The sequence below is a fragment of the Cryptomeria japonica genome, chromosome 6 (genome assembly GCF_030272615.1).
Source record: "Cryptomeria japonica chromosome 6, Sugi_1.0, whole genome shotgun sequence".
NCBI lineage: Eukaryota > Viridiplantae > Streptophyta > Pinopsida > Cupressales > Cupressaceae > Cryptomeria > Cryptomeria japonica.
The window spans coordinates 35971871-35994578 of NC_081410.1; positions in this window are offsets into that span (position 1 = coordinate 35971871).

Genomic DNA, 22708 nt, shown 5'->3' on the forward strand with positions numbered 1-22708 from the left:
ATAGGCAAGGCTAGGGATATGTGAGCATACAAACATGACATGTGGCTCAATAAGAAACAAGGGTAGGTAGGAAATAGGTGTGGGTAGGTAGGAGAAATAATATAATATTCCACATGAGGTGGAATGTAACAACAAGATAAGATCAACACCATAAAAGGTGGAAATTCTCCTACACACTATCCCAATGTGGCACAAACACCCAAGTGTCTCATACCCAAACTACTATTAAATGCATGTACCTAAGTAAACTTAAGTAAGGTGTAATAATGGCCATGATGAATAATTATTTACACCAACAATATCCCAGAGTGCATTAAAAGGATTTCTACTTTCATAACTCATAGAGGGCTTATTGGTTAATATACAGTCGGGTATTCTATGGCCAAATTTGTTACACCGGTAACAATAACCATGAAAGTTTGAAACATACCGGTTAGGTTGCCTGGATCCTACAAAGGATTTCCTCACTGGGGGTCTTCTCTTCATGTTGTTGACTCTGGTGAATCCTTCATGGTCAACTCTTGCATCTCTCCTTGAATCTGCATGTCGATATGATGAGTGTGGCCTCCGATTCATTGCTTATGTATACTAGTTTGTGTGGTGATTTCCAGCAGCATCTACATATGTCTTTTTACCGATATCCTTGCCTATAGTGAATGTTTTCTTTTCTTCACCATTTAAAGAGGTGAACTTTATTTCTTTATCGGATGTGTCTTTGTTGTTTGAACTTTGACCTTCTTCAAAGCCTAAGCCTCTGATATCTTTGGATTGCTTCTGTTTGCTCCACATCTTATCTAAGACTTTGGTGTTGCCTTCATATTTGCTCCTACTTTTATTTCTTCCTTACTTTCTTCAAGCTCCTTTCTAAGCTTCACTATTTCTGCTTCCAGATCTTGATGCTCCTTTTCCATCTTCATTAGATCAAAGGATGTAACTTCACATATTCTCTTGGTTTCTTCCAAGTATAGTTTCAAGTCAGATATGACTTGACTAGACTCATCCAGGGATTTCTTCAAGAGACCTTGTTCATCTACTACAGCATGCTTGAACTTCTTGAGTTCTCTTCTTGTTTTATTCAGTTCCTCAAGAGCACTTATGAGCTCTCCTTTTAAATCCAATTCAGCCTCAATATCCTCTTCTTCCTCATCTTCACCAACTGGCTCATCAAGTGCCATAAAGAGATTAAATTTTCTATCATTCTCATGGTAGTCATCTTTTGATGCACTTCCTTCATCTGTGTCATCATCCTCAATAGTATAGAGGTTGTTTTGCTTCCGGTAGCCTCTTCTTCCTTGCTGGTAGACATTTATTTCTCTATCTTTGCTAGCAAATTTGCTAAATTTTCTTGACTCGTCTCCACTGGTTTCATTGTAAGGACATTTTGCAGCAAAGTGTCCAACCTTACCATAGTTGAAACATTTGAGTGGTAGCTTTCCTTTATACTTGGTGGATCCTCTTTTGATATTTCTTAGAAAGTTTTCTACTTCTGCATCAGAGTCTTCACTAGATCCTTTATGAGAAGCTACTTCTTTTCCCTTTTGGGTGGTGTTGAACATTGCTTCTTTCCTTAAGGAAGCATCACCAGCGATTCTCATCTCATAGGCTGTTAGTGAGCCAAATAGTTCATCCATTGAAAAGATCTTCAGATCCTTGGCTTCTTCTATGGTAGACACCTTTGTATTATACTTAGGTGTAAGAGACCTAAGTACCTTCTTGACAAGGATCTCATTTACAATATCTTCTCCGAATCCTTTGATGGTATTCATAGTTTCATCAAATCTGTGAAGGTAGTCTTCAATATTTTCATCATCCTTCATCTTGATGCCCTCAAGTTGGCCCCTTAGTGCTTGCAGCTTGGCCTCTTTTACTTTTTCATCTCCTTCAAATAACCTTTGCATTTTATCCCAGGTTTCCTTGGCAGATTCATAGTGCATGACCTTGACAAACTCATTCTCAGACAGCCTGCTCAAAATAACATGTTTGGCCTCTGCATTGTTCTCATACTCCTTGGCATCCGGATCAGTGGGAGGAACACTAGGGACAACATACCCACTCTTGACAGACATCCACACATCAGAACCAAGGGAGGAAATATAGGTCTCCATTCTTGTACTCCAAAAGGCATAGTTGGATCCATCAAACATGGAGACTTATGAGGAAGTAGACTCATTTCTTGCCATTATGTTCTAAGTCCAAAATCTACCCAAGGTTTATAAATAGCTAGGAACTTGGCTCTGATACCAATTGTTGAACACAAGGTACCACTAAGAGTGGGGTGATTCAATCATTCCTAAACTCTTTTCTCTGTTAGGGAAACTTCAAAATATCGATTGTTATCTTAAGTGATAAACAATCAAAACACTAAAGCAAATGAGGAGACCAAAGAAGACAATCACACAAATGTAACCCACAACACCCAATGTATGAGGAAAACCCAACATGGGAAAAACCTCAGTTAGAAATGTTGCTGGAGACTACTGCTCCAATCTAGCCTCACAAGTGAAACACTAACTTACAAAGATTTAGGGCACTAACCCAAGGAGAACCAACCCCTACTGATTTAGGGCACCAACCCCTACACCAAGCTCCAACTTGATGATGTATACTGAAATACAATTTTGATACAGTTATGGCTTCTTGTTGCATATGCGTTTTCCAACTCTTGATCAAATATATTACTGTAAAGTGGAAAAATCGAACCCTAGTTGTTCTCCCCTCCCCAACTCCAAGGAGAGAGAAGGGAGAGTCACTAGGGTTGATGGTTTTCACTTAGGGGAGACTTTACATTCAAAAGAGGGGTTGAAACCCACAAGATCCAATCCCATGCAATGCAAGATTGGATTCTAAATGAGTTTCAAGGGTTAAGACAACAAGGCTACCCTCTTTGTAAAGAATGTGGATAGAATGATTAAGCTAGGAATGCATGTAAAGTGGGAAATATTCGCTTATAAACAGAGATAGGGATATGATATGAAGCTGCAGACCTGGAATTAGCAGTAAAATGTCGAGACGGTGCTGTTCTACAAATTTGAGCGAAAGTTGATAGGACGATGGCGCCCGGTGTGCACACGGTCCTCCGAAAAATCCGCGAAACGAAGGGGGATCTATTCGTCTCTGCACAAGGATTCCAGATCTTGAATTACAGCTGCATACCTACAACCTACACACAGAAAAGAGAGGATGATTGGGGGGTTAGGGATGAGGGGTTTGCCTTTAGGTCAAACCCCAGTTTTGGAATTAACCAAGAAATGAGAAATGCTGTAAATGTAATGTAAAACAAGTACTAATACCTTGTTGTAAGGATGTTTGTATCCTTATATGCGAAGGTATAGATGTTGTTGTATGTTGTATATTGTATGTTGTATGTTGTATGTTGTAGTATGTGATCTCCTCTTCAATGGTTGAATCCTTGTCTTGAATGCAACACTTAGCCTTGAATGGAGACTTAGAATGATCAATTGCTTGAAGGAATGCTTGAATGCTTGAATGTTTGAATATCGCTTTTGCGCCTTGCTCACATATGTCCTCCTCCCTTTTTGAGAGAGGAAATGTAGTTTATATACTTGCCAATTAGGGTTAAAAGACTGATTTTCCCGACCTTAGGCCGACCAGGAAATGTTATTTTCCAATTTGCAAACAAAAAGACCCGAAGTCCCATAGGAGACTGGGCCCAAAATAGGGCCAAGGACCAGGGCGCTGGGCGCCATGGTCCTGGGGGACCAGGGCGCTGGGCACCCTAGTCCTAAAGGACCAGGGTGCTTGGCGCCATGGTCCCACCTCCAGGGACAACAGGGTGCAAGGAGGATCAAGCCAGGGTGCTGAGAAATGCATTTTTTGATGTCATGAACAAGTTTCGGGGTCTCCATTCAGGTTCGGTGTTGCGTCGCCATTGTGAAGACCCAAATGCAGTCGAAATTGCAAGTGTCACAATTTTAGGATGCTACATTTAGCCCCCACTTTAGCAGGAGTATAAGCGTACGCCAATACTTTCAGTAAAGTACAAGGAAACAACATTGAAAAAACTTTCACCACGTCAAGGAGGCAAGATACACCAAGCCCCCAGTGGACTAAGGATCTTATGACTTCGATTGACAAAGTAAAAGGGAAGATCATGAGGGAGAACCATGACTATCAGTAGTAAGGTTCCCTCACTATGAGTCATGCAAGAAAGATATCAAAAAATTTCAAGGCAAAGCTAAATTTGTCAAGAAATTTTCAAGTATCTTGAAAAGATATGAATGGGATGTATGCCCCCCTACGTTAAAGCGATCACACATGCCTCACCGGGGGTGATTGCTTTAAGGTAGTGATACATATAAGAATGAGAAGGGAAAGGAGCACGTTATCGCAAGGATTTAGCCCCCAAGTGTGAGATAAGCCCAAGGATAAAAAAAACAAAGCACAAGGTGACTTCGCTTTCCTCAGGGTCAGTATGTTGTATGATAATTCATGTATATCATATATATGTATGCATAATTGTTCTTCATTCCCCAATCAAGGAAGGTCACCTAGAAGAAGGGAACACATGTGTCTTTTGAGTCAACATGAGAGAGATCGAGAGATCTCAATGCTTTGCATCGTCCTCAAGTAGACAACACTAAGGACAACAAATAGAAGAATGAGAATAACACATAGAAGAAGTGACAAAAGAGAGGAGGATAGAATCTGCTATGCTAATGAAACTAGTCTAGCACGTCATCTACCCCCCGATCTTGCTAATCAATATTTCAGGAAGGTAGGAAACACGCTAGAGGAGGAACATCCAACATAGTAGATGGAGCTATCACAAGATCCAAACAAGGGCTATGTTCATATCCCAAGCCACGGTGTTCTTGTCTAGGAGCTAGGATAAGTGCTTTAGAAAATGCATTAGATAAATGGTTATCAACATCAACATATTCATATTCACTATCAGAATGAACAGGAGTAACATTTTCATCATGAATAACATTTTCATCTATATCATCATCAAGATTTATAAAAATAGGATCTTTAACTCGCACAGGATCAAGACCATCATGCATCTTATGTTTAGGAGATTTTGGCTCAATTTCTGGTTGAGGAGAAAATGGAATAATACTGGCTGAAGGTGTTTTTGGGGATTGCAAAGTTTGAGAAGCAGCTGCCTGAGCTCTAAGACGACGCTTTCGTCGGCGTTCACGTGCAGAACGATTTCGTCTAGTCTTAGTAAGAAGTTGAGAAGATTGAGGAGGAGGAATGTTCTCATCCTTAGCACTTGGGTGTTTAGGTTGTGGTCTCTTAGGTTGAATAATAGGAGAAGAGGAAGGTCTCTTCTCTCCATAAGAGGAAGGAGGAGGAACTACTCCATATAAGGGAGGAATATTTGGTTTAGGAAGGAGACCAAGTCCATCATGACGAGGAGGGATAGGTCTACTTTTAGGAAGTTTATTAATCATAGGCATAGTTACATCCATAGGGATGGGTTGGGAATCTTCTTGAGGAAAGACATTAGTTTTATATTTCAAAGGAAGAACTTCCTTCTCAAGAATGATAGGAATGTCAAGTTTGGGTGTTCTAGGTTCACTTAGAGAAAGGATCATATCTTTTTTCCACTTTTGATAGGATTTGAAAAGATGATCACTCCGCAGTGGAAGAGATTGAAACTGTTTAAGCCAAAACTAATCAATAGGAATGCTAGAAGTTCTTTCAGCTGGTTTAAAGAGACTATGATTGACAGTAACAACTTCACCATTATGGGGAAATTTCAAACACTTGTGAATAGGAGAAGCAATAGCTTTCATGGAAGACAGCCAAGGATAGCCTAGCTTCACACGAAATTGTTCGGATGATGGAATAATAGCAAAGTCCACATCAAGGGGATTTGTTATGGACCTCAATAGGTAATGTAATAGAACTAATTGCAGGAGAAGAAAATGCATCAAATAATTTCACAACCACATTTGTTTCGTCATAGATTACTTGACTCAATTGCAAAGTAAAAAGGAATTCTTCAGTAATGACATTAACCATACAAGAAGAATCAATAAGCACTCCACGGCAAGGTGTATTTTTGACTTTTGCAACTATATATAAAGGACCATCAGGTGCCCTGATAGTTTCACTGGAATCAAATGTGATGGAAGGTTCCTTAGGGATTTTCTGCTGCTCTACAAAGTTAATCACATTCAGAGTCATAGACACGAGATCATCAGGTGAGACAGAGGAATCATTAGTATCAATCGCATTAGAGGTATGAGAAGGCAATGGATAAGTAAAAATCTGAAGATTTTGGTTTGGGGAAGCTACAGATTTGTTGCCTTTATCATTCACACCAGAAATAGAGATAGTATTATTATCAATCAAATCTTGAATTTTACCCTTTAAAGCAAAACATTTTTCAGTATCATGCCCAGGATGACGATGAAATTGACAAAAAGATTTGTTATCAAAATAGGGTGAATTAATCTTTGCAAGATCTATTTGCCTTATAGGAGGGAGAGTAAGCACATTTTGTTCCAATAACTTATTCATAATACTATGCAATGATTCATTCAAAGGAGTAAACTTTCTTTCTTTCCTGAAAAACTTAGAAATAGGAGGCACACCTGATGCTGCATTCACATTGTTGTTGATGATGTGTTCATTGAATTTAATGGACTCTCTGTTCGGTTTAAACTTCCCAAATGGTTGTTGACTACTATCACCCTTATCACTCGGAGCCATAGGACTTGCTTGTTCCATTTGACTCACAGTCAGTTGATAATTGTGAAGAGTTGCGCACAACTGTTGGAAAGAAGTAAACTCAGAAAATAGGAGTTTTTCTCTAATATCTTTTTGTAAATTAGAAATAAAGATTCTTTGAATATCATTGTCAGGCACTGGAAAGGAAATTTGAGCATACAAATGCTTATATCTACCAATGAAATCAGTCACTTTTTCTTTAACACCTTGCTTACAATGCATTAAATCAATCAAAGTAACTTTAGGACTTATATTGTTTTGAAATTGTTGAATGAAAGCATTTGCAAGTTGTTCAAAAGAAGTAATAGAATAGGAAGGCAACGAGCAATACCATTGTAGGGCTTTATCTCTTAATGTTCTAGTAAACAGTTTTGCAAGCAACCTTTGGTCATAAGCAAAATCGGTACATATTGTTTGAAATGTCTTAACATGTGTTAGAGGATCACCCTTACCATTATAAAGTTCCAAATGCGGAATTTCAACATGTATAGGGGGAATAGCTCGAACAATGTCAAGAGAAAGTGGGCTCGCAACATCAAATGTGGGCACACTAAACTTAGATTGATTCATAGAGGCAATTTGTTGCTGTAAGGAAGAGACAGTTTGTGCAAGATTGTTAATGATCGCTTCAATCGAAGAGTTCATATTAGATGTGTTAGATTGTGATGGAGGTGTTATGTTATTGAAAGAAGGTAGAGAGTAAGGTGGTGGGACACTATGATAGTTAGTCATAGGAGATGATTGGACAGGAGGAACACTACAAGGCGGAATGGAATGGTTAAATGAATTGCCCCCTTGCGTCATGTTCATTTGTGGAGATATAATAGGAACACTCACTGAAGGAATGAATGAAGAAGTCGGATTGAATGAAGGAAGAGGGTTGATTGAAGAAGAGGGATTGCCCCCATGACTGGTGATCACAGGAGGGATGTCTTGTGTTGAAGTAGTCATTATGTTTGATGTAAAAGTAGGTATACTAGCAATAGGAGTCGTCAAAGGAATAGAATGATTGACTTGAGTAGGAGGTTGTGTATAACCTAAGGTTTCGGCACAACTTTTCATAGGCATCACATTCGAATCCACAATGTGTGCAATACCACACAAAATATCAATTCCATTCTTATCACTTTGAACCATACGTTTTAGACCCTCAATTAATGAAAGAGCTTCGCTATCAGGGTATTCTTGAGACATCCATTGTCGAAAACCATCAAATTGGTTATCCAATTTTGAAAGTTGTTCTACAGAAACCTCATGGAGAGCTTCTTCATCATTAAGAGGATTGGAGGAATTACCCATGTCCTCGTTAAAAAGGCCATTCAAATTAGGTTCCATCTCCTCAGTAATTAAACCTTGGAAAGACTTAATTCTAAGGCTTCGTCTAACGGGAATAGTGTAAGTAGGGCTTATTGTTGTAAAACTCATGCACTAAAGAAAGAGAGAAGATTTTGAATTTTAGAGGTAGCAAATTTCAATACAATCAGCCAATCTCCTAGATTTAAGCTGTAAAATGCAATCAGGACAATCTCCCGAAATTTCGAAAAAAATGTCCGGGACCGTGGCGCTCAGAGTGCACACGGTCCTCGCAACTTTTTTCGAAATTTTCAAGGATGAAAGTTATGATGATTTTAAAGCTAATCTGAAAAAATTGAGTGATTTTACGATCTGTAGATAGGCCAAATTAAAGTTGCAATCTCAAAATTGAACCCTACCAAGATTGTTGAAAATTGTAAAATTTGAATTTTGAAAAAGAAAGGGAAACTGAAATTTTGAATTTTATGATTTTAGAGGGAACACTAAAAGAAATGCAAGTTTTGAAATTTAAAAGTTGACTTGATTTCATGCAAAATTCGAATTTGAAAGTAGAAATCAAAGTTGTTGTAATTAAACACCTAATTTCAAAAGTCACAAACTGCAAAAATTTGAATAAAGCACTGAAATTTTGAATGAATGCTAACACACTTTTCAGATTTAGGACTGTAAGAAACACAATTTTGATACAGATTTCAATTTCAACAATTTTTGAATGATTAGAAGCCTCAATCCAAGCAATCGCTAGACCAACTTTGACTTTAATTTTGAAGGTGTTAAAATTGATAAAATCACCCAAATTTCTGGATTTTAGCAGGAAAATACAGTAAGATCTAGCTCCCGAAATTTCAGAAAAAATGTCAGGGACGATGGCGCTCGGGGTGCACACGGTCCTCGCAACTTTTTTCCAAATTTTCAGGGATGAAAGATATTGTGATTTTATTGCGGAATCCAAAATTATAGCCGATTTGGAGGTGTTTTGATCAGTCAAATTATTAGTCAAAGGTTGAATCAAGAGGGTTTTAAAAATTAGGGTTTTGACATTTAACCACTTAATTTTCAGAATTAAAGCACAAATATGAATTGATAATTTGCAATAGAAGGGTAGATCTGAAACAAGCATTAACAATTAAACATTTCACAAGTTTAATTACTAAAAAGAAAATTTTAGGGTTTTTTTATGCAATCAACCTCTAAAATTTGCAAAAGATCAAACATGGAAATGTAATTAAGGAAACAAAATTTTCAGATCTAACCATGAATAATCAGAATGAGGATGTTCATGTTAGGTTCACCAAAATGTAAAGTAGAAAAATCGAACCCTAGTTGTTCTCCCCTCCCCAACTCCAAGGAGAGAGAAGGGAGAGTCACTAGGGTTGATGGTTTTCACTTAGGGGAGACTTTACATTCAAAAGAGGGGTTGAAACCCACAAGATCCAATCCCACGCAATGCAAGATTGGATTCTAAATGAGTTTCAAGGGTTAAGACAGCAAGGCTACCCTCTTTTGTAAAGAATGTGGATAGAATGATTAAGCTAGGAATGCATGTAAAGTGGGAAATATTCGCTTATAAACAGAGATAGGGATATGATATGAAGTTTCGGACCTGGAATTAGTAGTAAAATGTCGAGACGGTGTTGTTCTGAAAATTTGAGCAAAAGTTGATGGGACGATGGCGCCCGTCGTGTACATGGTCCTCCGAAAAATCCGCGAAACAAAGGGGGATCTATTCGTCTCTGCACAAGGATTCCAGATCTTCAATTATAGCCGTGTACCTGCAACCTACACATAGAAAAGAGAGGACGATTGGGGGGTTATGGATGAGGGGTTTGCCTTTAGGTCAAACCCCAGTTTTGGAATTAACCAAGAAATGAGAAATGTTGTAAATGTAATGTAAAACAAGTACTAATACCTTGTTGTAAGGATGTTTGTATCCTTATATGCGAAGGTATAGATGCTGTTGTATGTTGTATGTTGTATGTTGTATGTTGTATGTTGTGATCTCCTCTTCAATGGTTGAATCCTTGTCTTGAATGCAACACTTAGCCTTGAATGGAGACTTAGAATGATCAATTGCTTGAAGGAATGCTTGAATGCTTGAATGTTTGAATATCGCTTTTGCGCCTTGCTCACATATGTTCTCCTCCCTTTTTGAGAGAGGAAATGTAGTTTATATACTTGCCAATTAGGGTTAAAAGACTGATTTTCCCGACCTTAGGCCGACCAAGAAATGTTATTTTCCAATTTGCAAACAAAAAGACCCGAAGTCCCATAGGAGACCGGGCCCAAAATAGGGCCAAGGACCAGGGTGCTGGGCGCCATGGTCCTAGGGGACCAAGGCGCTGGGCGCCCTAGTCCTGAAGGACCAGGGCGCTGGGCGCCATGGTTCCACCTCTAGGGACAACAGGGTGCAAGGAGGATCAGGCCAGGGTGCTAAGAAATGCAGTTTTTGATGTCATGAACAAGTTTCGGGGTCTCCATTTAGGTTCCATGTTGCGTCGCCATCGTGAAGACCCAAATGCAGTCGAAATTGCAAGTGTCATAATTTTAGGATGCTACAATTACTACCAGTTGTGAGATCACTCTCTTTGATTCTTGTTCTCTCTTCTCTCTCTCTCTTATAGTCTCACAACTCACTATGTCACACTTGGATGCCACCTTGCTCAACCACACCTCACTATTTTTCTCAACTATTGAACCGACTGCAGTTATACTGGTACTCTATCACTATCGTTTAAACCCTCTCACCAGTTTGCTTGATGAATCAAACTATAACTTACTTAGAATAAACTCAAAGGGAGATGATTCTTCTCTACACTCAAGCTCTCTTCACTCTTCTTCTTCTTCACAAGCATGAAAATTTTCTCTTTCAAGCTTGTATATTTATAATCATGGATTCCCACCAAGAATGCATTCAAACACTGTCCTGTTAGTTTTCCTTTCCAACTCAATCCAAATCCCCTTTCATTCAATCTACTTTTCAAGGATATGATCTTTATGATAACGTTCAATCACCAGCAGAACTTCGCATTCCAATGTGCATTTTCTAAATCTGGAGATCTACACCATGCTTTTCTGCTTTTCTCTATCACTCGACATTAATGGCTTTGATGTTTCCTTCACCAAAAAGGTACAAAGATCAAATCTTCTTGCAATATTAGTGTGAATTCCTTTCTAGCTTGCCTTCCTTGAGCTGCAATCTTCTAGAATCCTCTGTGACTTGTGGGTTCCTCATAAAAGCCGACCTGCCTGCAGATTTGTTACCTCGATGCACACTCCACCGACCTATGCAATACTTCCACCTGACATCCATCTATCATGCTTATCGACATCCACCTTTGCTTGGATTCCTATGTTAGTTTGACATACTTTGTCGACCAAGGTTGACTACCAGTTTAACTTATCTTACTGGTATGACCATCAACCATCCTTTCTGTTATGTTCATCTGTGTTTGTGCCTTCATAACATACAAACAACCTTCATCCTGGTTGATGCCTTACCAGTAAGCCTTCTTTATTGGTAGATGACCCAAGTCATGTGTATTGGTAGCCTTCCTTTTGTCTTCTCACTCTCATGTGTATTGCCATCATATCGGTGACCCCTTCATACTTACGGGTGACCTTGCCAAACTGGCTGACATCAATGACAACTTAATGCTAAATTGCTAACATCTTCTATATATTTCCTTGTTCTTCTATTGTTCCCTTAATGTCTACTTGGGGACAATGCAAAGCATTGAGATCTTATTTGGTCTCTTTCATGTTGACTCAAAAGACATCATCTCTTCCCTTTCTTCTAAGGTAGTGTCCTTCTTTGGGGAATGATAGTTATTATATGCATATACATACATGATATAAATAAGTTATCATACAGCATACTGATCCCAAGGAAAGCGACACTACCTCTTGTTTTGTGTTCATTATCCTTGGGTTTATTCCTTGAGTAGGGGCTAAATCCTTGCGATAACATGCTCCCTCTCTTCTGTCTCTCTTGGGTGTATCCTACCTTAAAGCAATCCCTCCCGATAAGGTACATGAGATCTCTTTAACATGGGGGCATACACTCCACTCATATTTTCCTTCTTTGATACTTAGAATTACTTAGTGAACTTTGTTTTTGTTTGTAATCTTTGGTATCCTTGCTTTCATGACTCATAGCGGAGGTAACTTTGCTACTTGCAGTCATGGTTCTATCCTTCTTGATCCTCCCTTTTACTTTTTCAATTGAAGTCATAAGATCCTAAGTCAACTGGGGGATTGGCGCATCTTGCCTCATTGACATGGCAAAAGTCTTTCAATCTTGTTTCCTTGTACTTTACCGATAGTACTGGCATACGCTTATACTCACGCTAAAGTGGGGGCTAAATGTAGTGTCATAAAATTGTGACCCTAGCAATTTTAAACTACATTAGGGTCCTCACGCACATGAGATCAAATCCTCTAGCCTGATCAAAGACTGAAGATTGCTCAACCCTCAGAACAACTTCTTTCTTGGCCTCTGCATCACCCCATCCACACTCTGCCATGGACAAAGGGGTAGGACCCTTCCTAGGGTTGAATTTTTGGTTGTGCATTGGGTGAGAAACTCCCCCAATGTCGGCCTATGATGAAAATCAAATCCACTAACATGTATTTAAGGGGCATTCGTCCTCTCATTTGCATAAGCTGGATAAGTTGAAATTGGATAGGTCATTCAAGCATTATTTTCCACCATTGAGTATTCTCAAGTCTTCCTTCAAGGCTGGGTATTCCATTCAAGTCAAGGATTCAACTATTGAAGAGGAGATTTATACCAACACTCAATTCCACACGAACATTTCTATCAACATTGCTACCACAACCTCCCTTGAGGTGATTTACAATTCAGTCTTTCATTTATAGTTACTTGCAAGTACTTTCATTCATTACTTGGTTAATTCCAAAACTAGGGTTTGACCTAAAAGAAAACCCCCAATCCCAACCCATTTTCCTCTCTTTCCTATGTGCAGGTTACAGGTGTGTAGCTATACTTTTGGATTTGGGCTCCATTTATAGAGGCAGAAAAACCCTTTTCGTTTCGCTGATTTTTCAGAGGACCGTGTATGTTCCTGCCACGGTCGAGACAACTTTTCTTCAAATTCGCAAGGTGACTTCGTCTCGACATATTACTGCCAAATCCAAGTGCACAACTTCATCCCATATTTTGATCTCAAGTTATAATCAGTTCTTTGTCACTTTTGCACTACACAATTCAATCAATTTGTTTCCATTTCAAATAAGGAAGAGGGAATAAACTTATCATTCCCATTTCATTTAGAATTCAATCTTCATCTTTGAAGGTTGAATCTAGTGAATTCTTCTCTCCTCTTCCAAATGTGATTTGGTGAAAACTATTTGAAGGGTAATCAATAGTGAAACTCTTATCTCTCTTTGAGGGAAAGGGTAGTTTTCCTCTTGATCCATCATTCACCATTTTCCCACATTATAGTTTATTTACTTTATTGTTTGTCTTGGATTCTTTTATGTAAACTGTAATAGATTTACATTTCATATGTGCTAGCATGTTATACAACTTCTTATGTGTTAAGTATAATTATATCATGTTGCATTTAATTAGAGTTAATTAAATCACATTAGTCATATGGTTCTTAGGCTTAATACATTCTTCTTTTACATCGTCAAAGTAGCATTTAATTAACACTTAGTTATTTAATTAAATCACACATGTATCAATTTAATCATAAAGCATTGAGAAATCAATCACATGGAAATTTAATTAGACATACATGTTCATCACTCAATATGTTACTTGTAATATAAGAAATGCATATATTGTTTAAGCATTAAAATAATATATCCATGAGTCATAATATATACATCAATACATCAAGATCATCTCCTATCCCTAGGACTAGTAGCTGGAGAATGGTGGCTAGATGCCCCCTCTTGATGTGGTTGTGGAGGTGGCCCCATGGGGGTGTATTGTGATATGGACCATGAGTGACTCCGCGAGGAGCTCCTGCAATCCCTCTCCATCATAATCTCATGGTATGTGGCTACCTCTATCTGTGACGCTGCTAGGTCATGCTCTGTCTATCATAATCTATCTTGTAGGACCTCCATCTCCATCTAAATATGGGAGAAAAGGTCCTCATTTCATCCTGTACTCCTCTTGGATTTGTGCAATATCTATGAGGAACTAGGAATTTGCATAGTCACGATGAGGTCCGTCACTGCATTTTGAATAAGAGAACGCCACTCCTAGACGGTGGCTGCAAGAAAGAGAGAAAAAATTTATCAGTAAAATTTTATATCATCAAATATAAATAAGTAAGATACATAAGTTAATCAATAACAGGACACCTTACTTAGATCTCCCTCTCGCTAGTAGGGATCATGGAAAGAGACCGCCTGAGACTAGGACCCGCTAGGATCTCTGCACCTGTACTGTCTTTGTAGACTGGGTATGGGCCCATGGGGACTAGGATCAGGACCCTTGATAGGGTCCTTCTCCACCTGTAATGGGAGGCTTAGTGGATCTATGGCTATGGTATCCTCCCCAGAGTGATGAGGAACTACATCTGACTCATCCTCTTCCTCAATCTCTGCCTCCTCATCCTCATCCTCGTCCTCGTCCTCATCCTCCTCCTCCTCCTTTTCATCCTCCTCCTCATCCTCCTCCTCTCTGTCCTCCTCATCATCTCCATCCTGATCTCCCTCTCTGGTCTCAAGATCGTCTCCATCTTTGCCTGCCTCCTACTCTCTAGTGTCATCAACTTGATCATCTTAGCCCTCCTCAGATGTATCAGATCCCTCTCTATCTCGTATCTATGTCCATGGTCTGGTTTCCCACTAGGGAAGTATGCTGGGAAGATGGCTCCAGGGTATCTCCTCCCCCACCATGTGATGTACTTCTTATGTGCACCTAAATTATCTCTATAGTCTATTGCAATGTCCTGATTTGACCTGTCTGAATTCGTGATGTCGATCTCAACATTAGTAGGCCTAGAAATGGCTCCTAGTCTTGGAATCACTCATGAGTGTCAGACATACACATGTACATCACTAGGAACACACTGCTTGAACCCAAATTGTTGCCAGACTCTGTCAAAGTAGAAGGGAATGACTATGTGACTATATTGCCCCTCTAGTAGACGGTTCCTCTGCATGTTGAATGTCTGCCTATGCATCCTTGATAACATGTACATCCTGAGGTTAGGTCTCTATATGACTTCGCTCACTGTCAATTTGTCTAAGATCAACCTCCAATGCAAGAGATCTCTAAATCACCACTCACGGGTAAGTGGATAAGCAAATACCCTAGGCTGCTCTCAGACTAAGTCTATAGGGGCTCTAGTAGGCCTTGTGTAGGTAATATGCTCGAACATCCACACCTATAGTAGCATGCATGTCATTAGGTTGCATCCCTATCCAAACACATACTCCCTAGGGTCATGATAGAGATGTGCAAGCATGCTCCGACCCCAAGAGTATACCCTCCTATGTCTCTCCATCACTCAGATACTATAGATGAGTCCTCCATGCATATGTGTGTCACACCCATTAGGGCACATGGCTAATGCAAGGGTCATGATCATGAGTCGCCTCACTAATGGAACCTTGTCGATAGGATGTAGGAGCCAGCTAACCATGATATGGCCCCTCATCTCACTGAGTAACACTCTCCCCACAAAATAAACCTGCTCTCTCCTACAATCCTCCTCTGTACGGTTGGATTGATATCTCATGGTCTTCCCCTTGATGGGAAGGCATAGAATATGGTATACATCCTCAAGGGTAATTGTCATCTCCCCCATAGGTAATGAGAACATCGAGGTGTTTGTATCCTACCTCTCCATCAACGCCATCAACATCGCAAAATGGAATCTGATGGTTGGCATAGTCATCGCATCCCACAATCCCATTGCATACAACAACTCCCTCTCCCCCACTATGATCCTTGGGATCTACTCCTGAAGGCTCTAGAAGGTGAGCTCGATAGTATGATCATGGATGTATGGTAGTGTCTACAAAAGGAAAACATCCTATCATCACTAATCAATCATCATCATTATCATCTAGTCAATGCAATCATTCTACCTATTCTAACATTCAATTGCTTGATCCCGTGTCGCCACTAGTCAACCCGAATAGGGACCAAGGTGCCCTGAGTGGACCAAGGCACCCTAGGAGGACCAGGGCATCCCCTTGGGACCAGGGTGCCCTAGGACCCCTAGGTGCCCAAAGAGGGGGCCCAGACCCGATCTTGGCAATTACATCACCATTCCTAATACTGTGAATGCATGAAAAATTCAAATGGAGTCAATAGAAGGTCAACTCACCTCGTTGAATGGTCGACCGATGAGTACGAACTAGCATGGGATCTCCATCCGCCTAGGTTACTCAAGTCGACGTCCAGGCATGATGGCTAATATGTGAGCTCCTCTGCAGTAAATAATGCCAAAAAGTTAAAAAGTGACAAATGAAGGTGTCAGTTTCATATTTATGCGTTATGAACTTTTTCACTTTATGTTTTTTAGTTAAAACCCTAATTTCTACACTTTTTCTTCAATCTATCATATCTTGAGCTAGGAAGCTCCAATTATTGCACCATCGATGGTGTTGGAATCATGAGTTCACCCTCTCACTTTTCATAAGTTCTATAACATGCTTGGATGAGTAATCAAGCCTTGTTGCGAACTTTTTTCATCAAAATCTTAATCACAATTCGTTGTGGTAAACATGATACCCTGTTTCGCCTCACTAATAAGCAAGCCGAAATAGGGGCGATATATAGCTACCCACAAATTTCATAACCTTCCTTAGTAAGCATTTGATGATTTAATGATCTAACATGTGGTTTAGTAGGGTATGGTTCCTAGTTGTGTACTGCAGATACCGCTTGCGGCTTCATTCGACAACTTATGGCTATATCATTTTTTTTTTAATGTTTACTTTTTTGCAATTTAGCTTGCATATGCACATAGTGTCATATGACCACTAAAGTGGGGGCTAAATATTGTGTTATAAATTGTACACCCTTGCTAGGGTGGTATAATTTCACATTTAGGTTAGCACCCACCTTAGTGTGTCTTGCATCTTCCATTTCTAATTCCCCTTTAAGCATTTACTTAATTAATTTAATTAAATCTAAAGTCATGTTTCATTACTTTACATTTTATAAAGTTGGGCCCTTTACCTTAAGCGTGCCCCTTTTCATTTTATTCCTCCAATGAATCATTTAATCATAAACCCTAATTATGTCTTATTTTGACCATTTAGACCCGATTTCGCATATCAAAACATCTCAGAATCAGCTGTAACTTTGGGATGCACTCTAATATCATCATATATAACGGCCCTAGAAATTTGGTGAAAAGTTGGTCGGACTATGGCGGGAATGCACATGGTCCTCAACTTTTTCCCCAAAATTTTGGGAGCACAATCCTATGATATAATAATGCTTAACACCAAAAGATCAACAGGAAATTCAAATCCTAGGTCAGCCTAAACATGAAATTAAGATCTAGGGTTTCATACTTAAGAGATCTCTTTCTTCATTTGAAGGGGTTGGCTTCTAAGAATCTAAGAGCAGGTTTTTGGAGCATTAAATCCTTCTTTGCAATGAAAGAGTAGAAATTTGAAGTCTTCAACAATATTCAACATTCAACATTCATCAAGCATCATTCTACCAATTGGGGGATTTTGAAGATGTAGAAGAACAATAGGAGATCATCGAATGACGATGGACTCCTCTCCCTTGGGGTTGGGTATGGTTTCATGTTGTTTTCATGTCTTTGCATAAGATTGATTTTGATTCATATTCATGCTTTAGATCACTTTGCATTGTGGATTTAGAGTATTTACTTTGTCAATTATAAGAATTTAGGGTTTACTCTTTAGGGTTGCTCTAGATTGTTTGCTTTCATTTTAGGATCTTGCACACACACAAGGTTCTTGCACACACATTTTCAATATATTATCAGCTATTTATGGAGGTGGAAATCACCAAAACAAGGGTTTGACTAAGGAAAAACCCTATATAGCCACCCCAAACCCTATTTTTCAGCTTCAGGTATATGTTCGGATCTGAGTGACACTGGAAGTTTCAGGACTGGAAGAGCACACAGGGATAGTTCTTGGTTGCAGATCTCAGTAAAAACCTTAAGGAAAGGGGTGTGGCACCTTGCTTCTACCAAGGATAGTGGCATCATACCATGGTCTTGCCCTCTGTTAGTAGGATTTGGTAGAATAGTGTCTTGCAGGCTCCAAAATCCATCTTCCTAGTTGCCGCTCCACAATTGCAGAATTGGGATAGTGGCATGTCACCTTGGTCTAGGAAATTTATGCTCAGATTTTAGACACGGGTGCACTTATGATTTTTCCTTCTAAACTATAATTTTTAGTAGTATATTAATTATTCTTTGATTTGCATTCTCAGATTAGGGTTTGCTTGCTTATTTGCATTCTAGGTTAGATTGCATTTTTGCATCATTCCTCTCTCTCATTTATAGCAAAGGAATAGAAAACCTAAGAGGTAATCCATGACTCTCTTTCTCATAAGAAGTAGCCAAAGTGCATTACCTCCCTAGGCTCTTTCATGTTCCATGAGTGTGTATGAGAGTGGGATTAGGGTTTCCATACTTAGTCTAACTTTTACCCCTACACAGGTCACATTGCTAAGTACTATAAAAGCACAAATGTGAATAGGAGAGGTCCGGAAGACAAGAACAATAATGTGAAGGGACATGAGAAGGGAAAAGTGATAGTTGAAGAAATAAGAGATCAAATGAAGAAGAGGAATAATGATGTAGGGAATGGGTCCGCACCTGATTTTGGTGTTAGAACCTCATCTGGTAACTAAGCTAAGTCATCCTTGTTTGGGGGAAGTTTTCATGAAAATATTATAAACCCCTTGTTTGAGATTTGTGCCTAATTCTGGTAGGTTGCAAAAGTTGTATTTAATGATTGATGGTCTATTTGAAGGATTTCTGGAAGAGTAAGAGCGGATTTGAGGGTTCGCAGAAGATTTTTGTGCGATTTAGGGTTTCTGGAAGGTTTGGGGAAAAATATATTTAATTTGTCAGAAAGTTAAGTGTGTAGAAGATATAAAGGTACTCTTACCTCTCATTTCTCACTTTTTCTTTCTCAAGAGAAGCATATGAGAAAGTCTTGTGAGAAATTTCAAAATCAATCAAGACTCTGAAACCGATTCAGTGAAGGAACTCTAATCTGGCATATAAGGTATTTGTCTACAAAGATATTGAATTTGATATTTTTGAGTAAGATCTTCAGCTACATAAACAATTTAAGGAGCCATAAATTGCTAGAAAGGTATGGAAGGAAGTAGAGCTCTATGCACTAGAATATTGGATTTTAGCTGAGGCAGTCCAAGAGGCAATAAAAAGAAATATACTAGTTGTAGAAGATGTATAGGAAGTTGGGCGAAAGAAAGAGAAAGTTGAGGTAGCTCTTTTTCTTGAGGATGTTTCTTTTATTTCTATAGAAGTAAAGTTGGTCAAAGGTAGTGAATATTGTTGAGGATACTCAGATCCTCTGGATCAGTCTAGAGATGGAACTCCTAACAAGTATGAGGTAGATGTAGAATAGATGGTGGATCAGAGGAGATTCAAACTATGGTACTTGTTTTGGAAGCAAGAGACATTGCAGTGGTAGTGAGAGAGTTCAAGGAGGAGGACCACCAGGAATAGTTGAGCTGGAGAATCTTATCAGTTCAATGAGTGCTCATTTTTTAGTCTCTTGTGAAGACTGTAGAGGTTGAAATCAAGAAAAGAGTTAGTTGCAAATGGATTTAGTAAGTTGATGAGTATGATTTCTAGTGATAGAGATTTGTTAGACACATGGATTTTTCAAGGGTCACTATCTATAGGTGGAATTGTCTTTAAATAATGTTTATCATCCGAGGATATAGAGAAGTAGGTTATGCAGTTTGGAAAGCAGTTAGAAAATCTATTTTTGTGTGTCTAAAGTAGTTGGGTTAGCAATTTGAGTTCTTTTGCAGATGTATTCACGTTTGTGTAGATTTGTAGGGTTAGTTTAATCATAGTCATTCTATGTGATTTCTAGTATATCTTTGTCAAAGGAAGAATAGTTAGTGTTGTGGTTCAGATGATCAGATTTATGAGTTTGTCAAAAGAGAGAGAAAGATATGTTGGATATTGTTCAAATATATTCATGATCTAAGGGGGAGAGAATCATGGTTTTCATATGTGTCTTTTTGCATTGATATAAACATGAGAGAGAGTCCTATAAAAAATTGACATATCTTGTGTTGATCTCAAGGGAAGATTGTTGAGAGTTATGGGAGGTTGTTGTTAGTTGTTTTATTTCTTTGAATTGAGTTTTTTTCACATCATATGTTGCCATCAATTCCAAAGGGGGAGATTGTTGGATATTATTGAGAAGTTTGCTGGAACAATGTTTTGTCATTGATATCAACATATTCCTCTATGTGTTTCATTGTTGCAGTCAGATTAAGTAAGTTGGTTTGGCCAATGTATTTCAGATGAGTTTCTATGGATTAAAGGGCTTTGAGATAAGTATCTCAAGTTGATTCAGCAAAATTTTTAGTCATTTGCATGATGATTTGATCGAGTTACATCGTCTAGTATTACGATTGGTTTTTTATCATTTAGTGTTCTAGATTTTTCTCCGCAATGCTTCAAAATTGAAATATCTTTGTTTGCAAATTTGGAAGAGTTTTTGGGATGTTCAAGTGTGTCCTCAATTCATATGATTTGTGATTTGGAAGTTCGCAAGTGAATATTTAAGTGTTGTAGTCAGTTGAGTTAGTGTTCTTGATGCTCGATATAATGATGATGGAGACTCTAGTAAGTGGTGATGTTGTGGTTGTTGTTGCAGTAATTCATGATGATTGTAGATGTTTATAGATCATGTTATATTTGTGTTGGTGGTCCACATTGATCATTGTGCATATTAATGATTTTTTCTTGGTCCAATGGTGCTCTTCGTGTTATGTGACATTCATGATGATTGTGGCATGTGCGGATGTTTGAGGCATAATTCTTGGAGGTGTTTCATGTTCGCAATCATGATTTAGGTCCAGAATATGTCTTAGTTGACATTATTTTGATTCACATGTGAATTAGAGTTTGGATTGAGCTGACTTGGTATTACACATTTCATTTGTGTGTTATGCATTTTTGGGCTGACATGTAGAAGATCTAATTTGGTGTTGCGGATATATAAGAGAAATTGATATTATCATTTTTTATATATGTGGATATGTGGTGAGTGTTGGTAATTGAGTGTGCACAACCCTTTGTGTGCAAATGGTAGATTGGTACTCTCAATTGCAATAGAACAACATATCAGAGCAGTGTGTGTTGCAAAATATGCAATATGATATTTGAGCTTAACCAAAACTATTTCTAGGCATTTGTAGAAGCTATGTAATAGTTAAATCACTTTAGATATCTATTGTAGTGGATTTGTAAGGAAGTGAGCCTTTCGGGTTATAGCCCTTATTGTAATTTGAGCAGTGAGTTCTAGGTAGTGTACCTGAATGCATGTGCATTCCCCATTGTAATATTTTGCTTATTCCTGAAAGGGTATTATCCGATTGTGGGTAGGTTACCACCATTTTTTTTATCTTCACTGGGTTTCTACATAAAAATCTCCATGTTATGATGGTGTGGTTCTTTTCTTTATGTGTTTGCATCTTTCTTTTGTTCAGTTGCATTAAGTGGTTGCAGAATCAAATTAAGAATGTTAAAAATTGCAGAACACTAATTCATCCTCCTTCTCAGTGTTCCTTGATTCCAATAATTGGCATCAGAGCTTAGTTCCCTAGAAGGAGGTCTAGGAAGATAAGCTAATGGATTTTGGTAGTCTGAAACATCCGCTTATTGTTTCAGTTGAAGATCTTGATCATTCACAAGTTGAGGTCTGACAAGTGAAAGCAAGCCTTAGGGATGTTGATAACTTCATTGAATCATTATAAGATCATTTGAACAAATCAAGGAAAAAGAGAAAAGAACTTGTTGATAAGTTGAAGGGGAAAGAAAGTCAAATCATTGAAGAAGAAGAAGTCTTGAAGGAAAAGACAGAAGAATGTGAGAAGATAGCTAGAACTAATGCAGTCCAGAAGAATGAGATGGAAGCCATTGTGATAAGATTGACAAAGGAGATTGAGGAAAGGAAGAAGAATGAGGAAAATCTTTTTGAGTCCTTGAAAGTCGAATCTAAAGAATCTTGTAGAATTGAGAATGAGAATGGACAACTGAAGTTTGACCTACAAGACTCCAGACAACATGAGGAAGATCTTGAAAGATAGATCATTCTTATTAAATATGATCTTGATGTTGCAAATGAGTAAAAGGAAAAGAACCAGACTTTCTCAACCAGACTTGATAAAATAATTTAAAGCTAGAAGAATGCCAATGAGACAAGAGGTCTTGGATTTGAGAAAGGTGAAAGCTCCAAATCCGCCTAGCAAAAGAACAACTGAAGAAAGCCTCTAGTAAGGCAACCTAATGCTCATAAGTTTAATGGTAACTATTTTGTTTACAATAAACTTGATCACATGGCTAGTAAATGTAGAAATGGGATGATCAATAATGGTCCATCTTTTACTGGTCAATTTTTTAAATGCAATAAGTATGGTCACAAGTCAAATGAAGATAAATATGATGAATAACTTTCCAAATAGTAGAAATGTCAGATTTTATGCATG